This window comes from Neopsephotus bourkii, unplaced genomic scaffold (genome assembly GCF_033783945.1).
Source record: "Neopsephotus bourkii isolate Nb327-2 ecotype Australia unplaced genomic scaffold, CSIRO-AGI_Nbou_v1 NB_1189, whole genome shotgun sequence".
In the NCBI taxonomy this organism is placed as follows: Eukaryota; Metazoa; Chordata; class Aves; order Psittaciformes; family Psittacidae; genus Neopsephotus; species Neopsephotus bourkii.
The window spans coordinates 1,052,625-1,066,482 of NW_026901674.1; the positions used below are offsets into that span (position 1 = coordinate 1,052,625).

Sequence of the window (13,858 nt, forward strand, 5' to 3'; positions counted from 1 at the left end):
GTCTCACTGGAGATTTACACAGATTCCTGAGCTCCCTTTTCCCTGTAACACAGAAGCAGTTTGCTTTAGTTCAAGCATCCTTACACATGAGCAAAATGACTTAAGGTTAGAACACTGATTTGATCAGTACAAGGTTTCTGCCAGCACAGACGCCAGCACCACAACAGCAAAAAATCCATAGCGTATTTTGTTCACCCTGGAGAAGAGAAGGCTCTTTAAGGGGAGACCTTAGAGCAGCTCCAGTGCCTAAAGGGGCTGCAGGAAACCTGGAGAGGGGCCTGGGACAAGGGCCTGCAGGGACAGGCCAAGGGGAATGGCTTGAACCTGCCCGAGGGGAAACTGAGCTGAGCTCTTAGGCAGAAGCTCTTCCCTGTGAGGGTGCTGAGGCGCTGGCACAGGGTGCCCAGAGAAGCTGTGGCTGCCCCATCCCTGGCAGTGTTCAAGGCCAGGTTGGACACAGGGGCTTGGAGCAAGCTGCTCTAGTGGAAGGGGTCCCTGCCTGTGGCAGGAGTTGGAACTGGATAAGCTTTAAGGGCCCTTCTAATACAAACCAGTCTGGCATTGTATGATTTTTTTGTTTTCATTTTAAACACTAAAGCAACTTTTTGGAACATCGAAACGAGCAAAAGCATCTTCTGAAAGAAGGAAACATCTCAATTACCAAGCACAGAAGCCATTAACAGTTTCTGAGTGCAGTAACACCTTTCACACATCAAACCACAAGAAGGAGCGAGAGGCAGAGGACTGCCAGTTAAAGCGAAAGATCAGACAGCAGCATTTTCACCTCCCGTATTCTATCTGTATCGTGAAACATGATCTATTTAAATGTACATCCACGAAAACAGGATTTGGGTCTGCCAGCTGTAACTACTCACTCACAACTGGATAACATCCCTGTGAAGTCCTATAAACACATGATGGACAAACAGCTTTCTGAGGAAGAATTGCCCATGATTAACCCCACGTACTTTGACACGTTTTCAGAAGTGTTCCCCCTGCATATCACTGCCTCAATTTCTCTTTCAATTGCCTATAACAAATTAGCATATGACTTAGAAAACAGACATTTATTTATACACAAATAAAAGCTGCAACAGGAAAACCTGTTGAAATCCCACATCTGCATTATCACCTTGGATGGTTGTGATAAAATAGGCACTAGTCTGAATTCAGAGAGTTGTAGCAGGGTTTGTCCTGTAAACTGCAGGATATTAACATCCGTAAGATGAATCTGAATCAAGCTCTTTACAACAGGAAACAAAGCAACGGTTTGATTTCACTGCCATCTAAGAAATAGGTTTATAAACTGCTGCCTCAAACCAGCGCATCTTTTTAGAGCTCATACAAGCTGTACAATACTGTACTGGACTTGCCATGCACAGTTTTGCCCATTTTTAACTACAGCCAGTAGGAAGGTCTAGAAGGTAACAGAGTTGTACACAAGTTTAAATCAAAAAAGCCTGTTTTCCTTTTTAAAGCTGTAAACTCCCTGAAAACTTCAACAATTCCTTACAGAGAAGACACTGAGATTTAACTGGTTCAAATCCACTTCTGTTCTCTGGATCCAAGAATCCTTATGAGGTATCTCATTGTCAATACACTTCAACAAAAACATCTTTAAATCATAGAATCATAGAATAATTAGGGCTGGAAAGGACCTTAAGATCATCAAGTTCCAAGCCCCCTGCCATGGGGAGGGACACCTCGCTCTAAATCGTATCCAACCAAGGCCTCGTCCAATCTGGCCTTGAACACTGCCAGGGATGGAGCATTCACAACCTCCCTGGGCAACCTATTCCAGTGGCTCACCTCCCAAACAAGAAAGAATTTCCTCCTTATATCCAATCTAGTCACCTATTTGCAATGTATTGCCAAGTATTAAGAATGGATTTTCACCTGAAATTTGCCTTGCCTGATTTTCTATACTGACATTTCACTCTCTAGTTAACAAATTACTTACTCCACCTTCAACTAGTCGCTATTTCTTGCATATTCTTCCTCAAAAATTTAGCATAAGCCTCAAAAGATAATGTATTAAAAGAATAAATCTTGAACCCAGGCTTCTGTAGTTTAAAGGGAATGAACAGTTAAGTTCCATTCTCGTCTCTTTTAAAGACAAAACTAAGAACATTGACCTTGTCAATGGCACAACCAAATCAGCTCAGTGCTAAATCTGGAAGCTTTGCAGGAAGGGCAGGAACTCTGTATTACAATAAAGAACATAAATATTACTGCAAGCCACAAATTTATAAGCATTTTCTGTATGAGCCTGGATAGACCGAAGCAAGGAATTTAACAGGAGCACACAAGGATCACCTCTGCTCTCCTGAGCTATGGAACTGTTTCTTTGCTCACAGTAACATGGACATAGGAGAAACACTGCTGTATTGAGAGGCATCGAGTTCAAATCTCAGTTCTATTACGGACCAAACTGTTGCTGTGTAAATCACAGCACAACCTACAAACTAACATTAACGGTGCATGAGAAAGAAAGAAATCGAAAAGATTTTAGTTATTATTGAGTAACTATTTACAATCTAGTAGGTTAAAGTATTTTTTTCTTCAGTTTTCCAGACAATCCAGTCTAGGCTGTCAAAGTACTCCAAGTTTTTAGGTCTTACCTCCTCCATTACATGCCATTTTTCCTCTTCTCTAAGCCAGCCATTAGTTAACATGCACAGAACTTGATTTTCCAAAGAAAAACACTGCCAGAAACTCAGCTCCCTTCACCAAAACAGTGTCTGAGAAACTTACTAACTTCTGAAGACATTCAGAAGTTGGTTCAGAGAAACTCAGATGGGCTTCCTTCACATACAATACATACAACACTGCTTTCATTGCGACTTACGCATTCAGAACTCATTGCAAAGCATCTAAAGTCTACTTTATCAGGTATTTATGCTGTTTTTCTTCAGCTTTCTTTCCAATTTTCAGTTCCCACTTTTAATTCAACTCCTATTATTTCAAATGAACCTCCAAGCCTGACTTCTCGTAAGAGAATTTAGAGGCAGTTTTAATGCAAGAGGCTGCCTAGTTCTGCAAGTGCTCTGTGCAGTAAGAAGTCAAACATTCAGGAGGTTGCAGATCTTAGGAAATACCTGGAATACAAGAACTCACAATGAACTTTAGGTTAAGACACAGACCTGACTATAAAGGTACTCTCATGCAGAAGTGAGAGCTCATCCCAGAATTAACAGGTATTTGGGAATATTAAACATTGTCTTTCTGCTGCCTTTATTTTGATGTTTAATCCCTCAAAGCATTTCTATGCTCTTAACCACTACAGTTAATGCTGCTGTGTAACCTGCAGGTTTGTTTGTTGCTTCTCTCAAAGGGATCAAACTCCATCTACAGCTCTATTAAATTTGGGGCTAAAACCTACAAAAACCTTAACAGCTGAAAACAACCTTTAAAAACACAACAGGAGATGCTTGCAGTTCAGTCCTCTTCCTTATTTCAGAAGAGAGTTCCATTTTGCAGAGGTTTAATTTGTTTAAAACTCAATTAAAAGTGCACTATTTAGATGAGATGCTACTACCCATTAGGATGGACTAAATACAACCGAGTACTTAGAAACCAATTTGGGAAAAGCAGAGTAAGCAGATCAGCAGTTACATAATACACAGCATCTCCCCCACAACTGCAATCAAAAACCAAGCAAAGTGACTCAAAATAATGAGCAATGATGGAATATTCACATAAGTACAGCCAGGGCCATTTAATGGATCTGCTCATTATGAACAGGCAGCAACAGATGAATACAGACTCGAGATGCACAACAGCAACAAACCCACACAATAAACAACAGAATTGTTGAAACTTCATTTTAAACCTATTTGCACTGGACAAAGTACAGAAGTTGAACAAGACGACTCTTTACAGAAAGGGAGGTCAAATTTTATCTCTGTTTAGACTACATGCCTAAAACACAAGACTCATTTTTGTTTAGATCTCAGCCATTCTCACACAAGCTGAGGAAAACCAGATGTCACACTCTGACTAAAAACACACTGTGGAGTCAGACATCAGGACTTAAAAACACTTAAAACTGTCCAACAACCAAGGAACTTTCTATTAAGACTTGTACATTTGACATTCAGTTCTAGTTATTATCCTCTGAGCCTCCTCAATATTGGCTCAACATAAATCAGATCATGGCTAACTGCAGACACAGTCACCATTTAGAATCAACTAGGTTGGAAAAGACCTTTTAGAGCATCAAGTCCAACCATTTGGTGGAGAAAAAACACCTGCCATCAAAAGAAACAAGGAAACACTCAACATCAACTGTTGTACAGTTCCCTCCCAACTAATGGCAAGCCGTTTTGAGATACAGTTTAGGACATCTTTGGTATATGCACTTTCAATTGGGCTGTATTTAAGGCTAGTTCAAATAAGCCATACATTTTAGCCAGCTCTTCTTAAGACACTGGTTAGACAGCAAAGTATCAAAAGAAAAAAAAAGGAATAAAGAAGTAAAAGACAGGTAAAATTCTGTTAACACAGCACAAAAAACCCACTGCTCTCTATGATGCTGCTTCACATAGTGCAAAGACCTAGTATCGAAGATCAAATACAAGGAAAACAAATTTAACTCCTTCTAGAGGAGTGATATAAATTCTTTTACTTTTTAACCTTATGATTAGTAATCTGTGCTCTACTCACAATATATATCCAGTAACTCCAAGTTAACCACTGCAAGGCTGTGCTCCGAGCTGCTAGAAAGTTTCAGACTAACAGCTCTAAGTAAACCTTCTGCTTTTGGAGGTGGGAATAACTTACTAGAGACAACCCTGAAGAACCTTCTTTAAATAAACCATTTAAAAGCCATGAGGTGACGATTATTTTTATCCCTGCCAAGCTAAACAGAAATGTGGAGGTCAAAAAAAAAATGCAAATAGTCCAACAAACCACCTCAATCCTTCAGCAAGATAAAAATTAGCTTATCAACAAGCACACAGTAAGGGAAAGCCTTTGTAGCCAAAACCCAACCCCACAGGCGCAGCCCACAGAAGGCACAAATCACAGAATGACAGAATGGTTTGGGTTACAAAAGACCTTAAGATCACTCAGTTCCAACCCCCTGCCATGGGCAGGGACCCCTTCCACTGGAGCAGCTTGCTCCAAACCCCTGTGTCCAACCTGGCCTTGAACACTGCCAGGGATGGGGCAGCCACAGCTTCTCTGGGCACCCTGTGCCAGCACCTTCACAGGGAAGAACTTCTTCCTCATGTGTAATCTAAATCTGTCATATGACAGGCAGACATTAAGACACCGAGTACAAAGTACTCCTGACTTATCATGGTAGTGTGAACTTTAAAAAAGAAGAGGCCTGGCATGCACAAGGAGTATGTACTCAACACTTCTTGGAACTGCAGAGGACTGTAGTCTCAGACGTGTAGTCTTAAACTGCTTCAGGGAGCAGCAGCAGCAACTAATAATTCAGCTGTCTACTGAATCCCTGCTTAGATATGAGGAAGATGAATGGAGACAGAAGAAATACTTTCAAGTCCATTACCCTGAAGGAAAGAAGTACAAGTCAACACTTCCACAACGCACTTACTTACAACCATAAGAAAAAGGACTTCTCAAACTGACAACCACCTTCACAAAGCAAATTTCCTTTCTTTTTTTTTTTCCCTAGAATTATCCACATTTAGTCAATTTCACAGTCATTTTTCTTCCCAGGTAATCAACTGACTGTGCACCAACAGCTGCAAGGGTTTCAAATGAACGGACCTACAAGAAGGCGTGCAACTTCAGAGCCACCAGAACATTACTCGATGGTAATAATTATAATATATGGCAAACCAAATAGACCACACAAGTTCATTTTTCTTCCCAGAGTCACATTAACCACAGTTCTGACAGTCTTCTTTAGCTCAGGAAAGCTAACTCCTGGAGCTGCAGTATAGGTGTCTTCACCTAGAAGTGCTCAAAAAACCATGTCAACAAGGTCCTTAGAGACATGGTTTAGTGGTGGACTTGGCAGTCCTGGGGTAACGGTTGGATTTGATGATTTTGAAGGTCTTTTCCAACCTAGATGATTCTATTCTATATCTAGAAGGTAGAAAAGTTTCTTGATGTCTGTAAAGTACTCAGTAACTCAGACTTCTGTTTCAGTCAAAACAGCGACTCAAGACTAGACGCTAAATCCAACCAAAGCCATTGAATCACATAGAGGGTTTTTAAACCTTAACACAGAATCATAGAATAGTTATGGTTGGAAAGAACCTTAAGATCATCTAGTTCTAACCCCCTGCCACGGGCAGGGACACAGGCTTTCCTCCCCTGCATGGCAGGTTGCACTCCTGGTATCTGGTTTGTATCTAGTTCTTATCACTTCAAGTACTTTCAGCTCAGTTCTGAACTGAACCTTCAAGACAGCTGCAAATGTGCCTTCTCCAGCATTTGTAATAACTGCACATGGGAATGCAAGCAAAATTAGCAGCCACTCTCAGTAAAAAAAAAAAAAAAAAACAAGAAAACTCCATTTTACTAGAAAGAAAAGATGCAACAGTACCCTTGTTTTAAGAACAAGCAGAATAGATTATATCCCAACAAGGGAAAAATGCCAGCTTAATTATACCTGCTGTACAGAAGATGCAAAAGAGCGGTAAAGTTGGCTGCTTCATAGGCAACTACCACTCTTTCCAATGTACTACCCTCCCATGCTCCCTGGTAAAAAAAAACAAACATTTATTCTGCTTTATAGACTCAAGGTCTCTGCATCAGCACCCTCCTGAAGACAGTTCTTTCTTCAAACATCACTGCACTCGTTCCCTTCTCCCCCTTCCACACCACCTCTCGTCTTAGAATCATAGAATGGTTTGGGTTACAAAAGACCTTAAGATCACTCAGTTCCAACCCCTGCCACGGGCAGGGACCCCTTCCACTGGAGCAGCTTGCTCCAAGCCCCTGTGTCCAACCTGGCCTTGAACACTGCCAGGGATGGGGCAGCCACAGCTTCTCTGGGCACCCTGTGCCAGTGCCTCAGCACCCTCATAGGGAAGAGCTTCTTCCTTCCATCCAACCTGAACTTCCCCTGTTTCAGTTTGAACTCATCACCCCTTGTCCTATCACTACAGTCCCTGATGAAGAGTCCTTCCCCAGCATCCTCTGTCTTCACCAAAATAAGCTTTTGGAGAAATGGGCCAGCAGCACAGAAAAAAAGGTGCTATGGAAAGTGCCAGATGGATACAACTCCAGTTTGACTCCAGAGCTTCTGAGAATCTGCCCATGCCACAAAAGGAGGAAAGACAAAATCATCTGTATTATTATAGCCTAGCACGTTCTCAGAACTGATGTTAAAGCTCTTTTCAAGCATGTTAACTGTTAAACACCACAGATAAAAGTCCTATTATTAATCTCATGTGCCAAGAAAGTTCCAAAAGAATTAACTACATACATATGATAAGCTCTGCTTCAGCAGCTGATGATGCAAAACCGAACACAGTCACACAATCAATGTGATTCTGTGCAAGTCAAAGCAATGTCAGCTATACAGTAAGTGTTACAAAAGAGTAAGTACCAAGAAAGTGGCTGAACTCCTCATGTTTGAGATCTGAACTAGAAGACAGACGTTTTCTTTTTAAGGCATAACCAATTCCATTCAACTAACATTACAAAGATAGAATTATCTGTTATTTAACCAATCTTACCAAGCTACACCATTTGACAAGTGGGAAGCTCTGCATCAGCTATGCTGAAAACTTTTCAACTTTGCCTCACTTCGTATGTAGTACTATGTAAAAACTAAAAGATGAAGAACTCTGTTACAGCTAAGCCAGCCATTTTCAGCTGCCAAACTCCAGTTTAGCTCCATTTTAGTACCAGGAGACTGTTGATCATAATTCATGCAGTTAAAATGAGGATTACTTGTTGACATAAATTCTGAACAGCTCAAAATAACCCAGTCTTCACATTTTAGGGAGAGGAATGGGCATGAGCTTACTAACAGGACTGCAGTAGCAGTTTAAATGTTTTGCTGCAATTCGTAGATGGTACACCATGATAAAGAATGCACTGACCTGAAGTTCTGCACTACCTCAACCCAATATGGCAAAGAGAAGTTGGAGAGAAAAACGTTAACACCTAAGTTAATACCAGTAGGTAGGAGCCAGTAAACCTCACATTAAAGTGCCCGAGAGTACATTTGATTATTTGATGGACTGTATTAAAAATAACCTCCCATACAGTCAGTAAAGCATTTTCTACTTACATTTCCAACTAAATTACAGAGCCATTAAGCAAAGAACACCAAAGACAGGTGGGATTTGCCATCCCTGAGGAATTTACATACCGAATGACATACCATTAGAATGGACATACACCAGGAAGGCTTAAAATGTTGTCTTGACCGATCTTGTGTTTTACCCAGTCTCCCATTTAAGACATGCTTCTGTGATGAATGCCGTTGATGCTTTTATGCCACTCCACATTCCAATTAAATTAATATGTTTAATTATACTTCTGAGAAAATGCTAATGGCTACAACTCTGCAATAACAGGCTATGGCCTCATCGGTCATCCCCACCTGCTGGTCTTTACTTCAGCATAAAGAAAAGTCAGTAATTTCTTTTTAAATCACGAGAACTACACCACATCATTAGAGTTTCACTAATGCTACAAAATGCAACTCATCCAAAAGCACTACTCGCTTTTAATGCTGTAACAAACTTAAATCAGAATTGATCTTTCAAACAGAATCCTCATGCTGAGACACCAATTTGGCCTTCAGGAGGCAAACAGAGCTCCAGAACACCTCCTGCTGCTTACCTGCTCCCCCTTCTCTGAGTAAGCGCTGAAAAAACAAACAAAAACACACACATAAAAGAGAAACGGCTGCAGAGCTCTCTTCTGCAGTCACCACAAGCAAAATGCTACAGGAGCAGAAGGAAAAACCAGAGTGCAACAAACCTCTCCTGAACTGCTGTTACAAGGTTCTGCTCCCACCAGATGAGCTTTGACACAGTATACATTAGAGAAGCTGAGGTTATTACACAGAAGACACCTCACTGCTCATTCCAGAGGGGTTGGACTAGACGATCGTTGAAGGTCCCTCAACCCAAACCACTCTATGATTCACCTTCCAACTTTCTGCATCTCCAAACTCACCAATGCGTTGCACTCACGCACCAGTCCCACCCGCACCAAGCAGCTGGTATAGTGAGTAGAGCCTGTTCAAGCACAGCACAAAGCCCATCAAACAACACTTGTTTACAGCACCAGCTCCCAAGAATTCTATGCAAAGTTGTCATTCCTGTTAGCAGCAAAAGTCACAACGTCAGCAGCAGCTCACCACAGCCGAGCAGTGCCTGCCATGCAGGAGACCCAGATTCATGCTCTCCCATCAGTTATCCCACTCAGGGATACAGCACCGGAGAGCCAGAAGCCTTTTGTCACTCCAAGCACTCCCAGACATATCCATGACCTCCGCAGAGTTTACCTTACCCTGGCAGCAGGCTGCCGCAGTGTGGGGCTGTAAAGGGAGAGCCAAGCAATGCTTGCCTCATTAATCCAACTTTTCCCATCTTGTTTAAACTTCAGCTCAAAAAACCAAGCTCGGTTTGGCAATACACCGCACTTCACATCTGATAAAGCATCGGCAATACGTGACACTGTACTACAGGCAATACTACGAAAGTTCTGCTATCCAAATTCACAGGTAGAAGCAGCTCCTAGCACCCACAGCAAGACACAGCCCAAAACAGGCATCTCCAAGAGGAAAAACAAGGAGGGGGAGGCAGCAGAGGCATGATCTCACCCCAGCACACCGAGGTACCGCAGCCCCGCGCTCGGAGAAGCGGCCACAGGAGAAAAAACCCCGAGTTTCCTGCCTTTGTACCGAGCCTCTCGGTGCTGTATCGCGGATCCCCGAAGCCTGTGCCACACACACACACAGCGCGGCTACGACCCAGCAACCCCGCATCCCGCGGCTGCCCTTCCGCCAGCGGCTACCACCGGGGCAACCCCCCCTCCACGCAGGACCGGGGCCAGGGAACCGCGGAGGAGGTGACTCCGACCCCGCACCGCCCCTCGGCCCAGGCGGGCCACTCCATGCCCGCTCCACCGGCGGGGCACCGGCCGGAGAACCGCTGGGACTGGCTCGGTTCGGCTCGCTCCCGGGTCCCCGCAGCCCGCCCTCCCCGAGGAGCGGACAGGGGTTTACCTGGCCGCCGGGAGCCGTCCCTCAGGCACCCGCTCGGTGCTGGAAGCCGCCTGCGCCCCGCGCCGCCGCCCCCCCCCACCCCCCGGCCCGCTGGCTGCGGCGCTGCTCTCCCCGCTCAGGACATGGTCTCTCCCAACGCGGCGGGCTGCCGCGGCGGCGGGCGCTCCCACTCCGGCGCAGCCGGGAGGGGGGGGCCGGGGGGGAGAGGGGCTGAACCTCTCGCCCCGCTCCCCGGGCTCCTCTAATGGCGGCGGCTAGAGCGGCCCAAAGCAAAATAAACCCCCATACGGCCAGCAACCCGCACGTCAGCCCGGCCTGCCGCCATGCCTGGCGCCCATTGGCGGAGCCGGCGGCTTTCCTTCGGCCAATGGGTGCGCGCTTCTTTGGGAAGAACGGTGATGTCATCGGTGCCGCCGGGTGGCCTCCCGCCCTGGGTCCCCCCCTGAGGCGAGCGGAGCTGGGAGGGTGACGGGACGGAGCGGCCGCCTCACAGCGCGGTGGGACGGGGAAACAGCGAGGGGGAGCGCTTGTGGAGCTCATCGCGCATGAAGACCCCTTGCCATGACACGGACAGGCAGCAGCCGTCGAATGGACCAGTGATAACTGACCCTTCCAGTGCCCTGGCAGGAAGCACCTGCGTATCGTGGATAAACCGTGATGGAGGGGCTCATAGCCATAATCCCAGGGCTGGAGCAGCTCTGCTCTGGAGCCAGGCTGAGAGAGCTGGGCTGGGGCAGCCTGGAGAAGAGAAGGCTCCTGAAGGGGAGACCTTAGAGCAGCTCCAGTGCCTAAAGGGACTGCAGGAAACCTGGAGAGGGGCTTGGGACAAGGGCCTGTAGGGACAGGCCAAGGGGAATGGCTTGAACCTGCCCGAGGGGAGACTGAGCTGAGCTCTTAGGCAGAAGCTCTTCCCTGTGAGGGTGCTGAGGCGCTGGCACAGGGTGCCCAGAGAAGCTGTGGCTGCCCCATCCCTGGCAGTGTTCAAGGCCAGGTTGGACACAGGGGCTTGGAGCAAGCTGCTCCAGTGGAAGGTGTCCCTGCCCATGGCAGGGGTTGGAGCTGGGTGAGCCTTAAGGTCCTTTCCAACCCAAACCAGGCTGGGATTTTATAAGTCTATGATGTCTTAAAAATTGACTTGTACTGACTATGCAATATTTTTGTTTTGCGTTCTACTCAAGAACTGCAAGTCTGCATCTTGTAAGCTCACAGACAGAATTCCCACCTCCCTGCTTTTCCCTCCTGTGCCTTACATCATATGATACCTGCCTTTTTGTTTTCCCACTGCAGTACCCGCTTTTCACTTCAGACCTTCTCAGAGGCTCCAGCACTTCTTCTTCCTGTAGTTTTGTTCCCTGTTCCCAGCCAAGGTTATAGAGGGGATTCTCTTAGTTAATGCCTCGAGCTAGATGCTGTGTTGGGGAACTCATCCTGCTCTGGCCAGGTGGATCCATCCCTTCTGCCTTAATCGGATAAACCAAAAGCACCCAAGATGTTCAAGCTGAGCAGTGATGCCTTTGGTAGAGAAACTGCCTTTGTCCAGCAGGCAACCAACCAGAACCAGAGTCAGGACAAGCAAAATGCAATTACTTATGGAGGCTGATAGAGAAGTTTGTCTCCATTTGCAATTAAATTAGATCCCTGTAAACATGAAAAACTGTTGGGGGGAGAGGGCAAATGTGATTTGTCTCTCCCAGATGAGTTATTTACTAAATTGTCTTTTGGGAAGCGTAATTATGGATGTTTAGCTATAGGAAAGATGAGGAAAAGTGTATTTTCTTTCACCCACCCACATATAAGATCCAGATAAACTTGGATAAGTCATGAAAAAGAAAGATCAGTTCTCTTAAAGAGAGCTAAGGAGAACTCTCTGTGGTTAGAAATAATTCAGCAAATGGATCCCTTGTTCTTGGCGTCTAGGAAAGGTGATGGAAGAGCTGTCATGTAAGTGAGCGAGTACGGGGGTGAATCCTAAATGCTGCCTCAACTGTACAGCAATGGAAACGTCTGGAAATAATTGTTATAGATTAGACTGCAGAAAAGGATATGAAAATACATGGAATATGTAATTTAGGGGAAAATATCACTTATAATCCTTCCAGAATATTACCTAAACCTGTTGGAAAACCATTTGGAAATCATGGAAACATTTTAAACCCAACACAGAGCACTGCAGCACGTTAGGAGTATGTAAAATATGTTCACAACAGAAAATAGCTTCAATGAACCAAACTTGCATCATACATAAGAGATTGCCCAGAGAAGCTGTGGCTGCCCCATCCCTGGCAGTGCTCAAGGCCAGGTTGGACACAGGGGCTTGGAGCAAGCTGCTCCAGTGGAAGGGGTCCCTGCCCGTGGCAGGGGTTGGGACTGGGTGAGCTTTAAGGTCCCTTCCAGCCCAAACCATTCCAGGATTCTATAATTCAATGATCATTTCAAAATTGAATTAGAACACTGTTACCAGAGCTGTTAGCTTCCAAAGCGGATCCTGGCTGCATCTCCAGATTACGGGATGTTTTGGCCTTGGTGACGCTATTCCTAAGGCCACAACTATGGTTTTATCTCAAAAAACTGCCATTTGTTCTAGACCTAAACAATAAAATACAACAGCAATGACCTTTCAGTGCTTTAGAACATTGATACTTACACGTATAATTTGTGCACTAATACCTGTCAGACTTCTAATTTGGAGAGAAATCAGAATCTACATGACTTGATAACGCAGTTCTCAATAGATTTGCTATTTGATCATCTTTTTCTTCTTTAAATGTCAGAAAGCTAGTTCTATTTCTTTTGGCAAGCACTAATTTCCTATATTCCATCCCAAATTTCAAATTGATTCCACCAATTTAAGGACAAATTTCTACTTATAAGAAATTTGGAGCAGTCATATTCATTTGACAGCTTAATATGTTATTTTGGGAACTTTGCTTTGCAGAGCTGAATTTGCTCATGCCTTGGAGATTGTGTGCCTTCATACAGAGGGTGTGCAACTGCCCTCTGTAACTCAGAATAAACCCATGGCACAACCATGCGCCTTCGAGCACATCTAAAAATACCATTTGCACACATATGTCTTCCAGCTTTCTTTTCCCCCCACTTCTCGAACATCATAAATCCCTGTTCTGCTAACAGTGCTTTCTTCCCACCTTCCTCAGCCATCCCAGCTCTCCCTGATCAACTTGATTTCCTTCCAGTTCCTCTAGAACAAGAAAGAGCCTGCTCAGGGAAGAATTCATTGGAAATCTCCTTGTCAGAACTCACAGATACGATGAAATCCAGGAGGCGTGCGTAAGCCACAGAGTTTTGCAGCATCATAGAATCATAGAATCCCAGACTGGTTGGGGTTGGAAGGGACCTTAAAGCTCACCCAGTTCCAACCCCTGCCACGGACAGGGACACCTTCCACTAGAGCAGCTTGCTCCAAGCCCCTGTGTCCAACCTGGCCTTAAACACTGCCAGGGATGGGGCAGCCACAGCTTCTCTGGGTACCCTGTGCCAGCGCCTCTGCACCCTCACAGGGAAGAGCTTCTGCCTAAGAGCTCATTTCAGAGAGCAGGAGAGGGGCAGAATCCCCTCCCTCGACTGCTGCTCACACTCTGGGGCAGCAGAGCACACAGTGGGGTTCTGGGCTCAAGCGCACACTGAAACCATGTCATGGGGAGCTTCTCCTCACCCAAAACCCCCAAG

The 13,858-nt window shown here is 45.1% G+C and overlaps 1 protein-coding gene and 1 long non-coding RNA gene across 2 annotated transcripts in view; one reads left to right on the plus strand and one right to left on the minus strand.

The window, feature by feature from the left end:
- ZRANB1 (zinc finger RANBP2-type containing 1) overlaps nt 1–10,306 on the minus strand; it is a 47,670-nt gene extending 37,364 nt beyond the window's left edge. Inside the window, exon 1 of the mRNA XM_061364103.1 lies at nt 10,172–10,306. The gene's annotated coding sequence lies outside the window, so the exon portion shown is untranslated. The remainder of the gene's footprint in view (nt 1–10,171) is intronic.
- LOC133218066 (uncharacterized) overlaps nt 1–13,858 on the plus strand; it is a 228,851-nt gene that overhangs the window by 151,799 nt on the left and 63,194 nt on the right. The window lies entirely within an intron of this gene.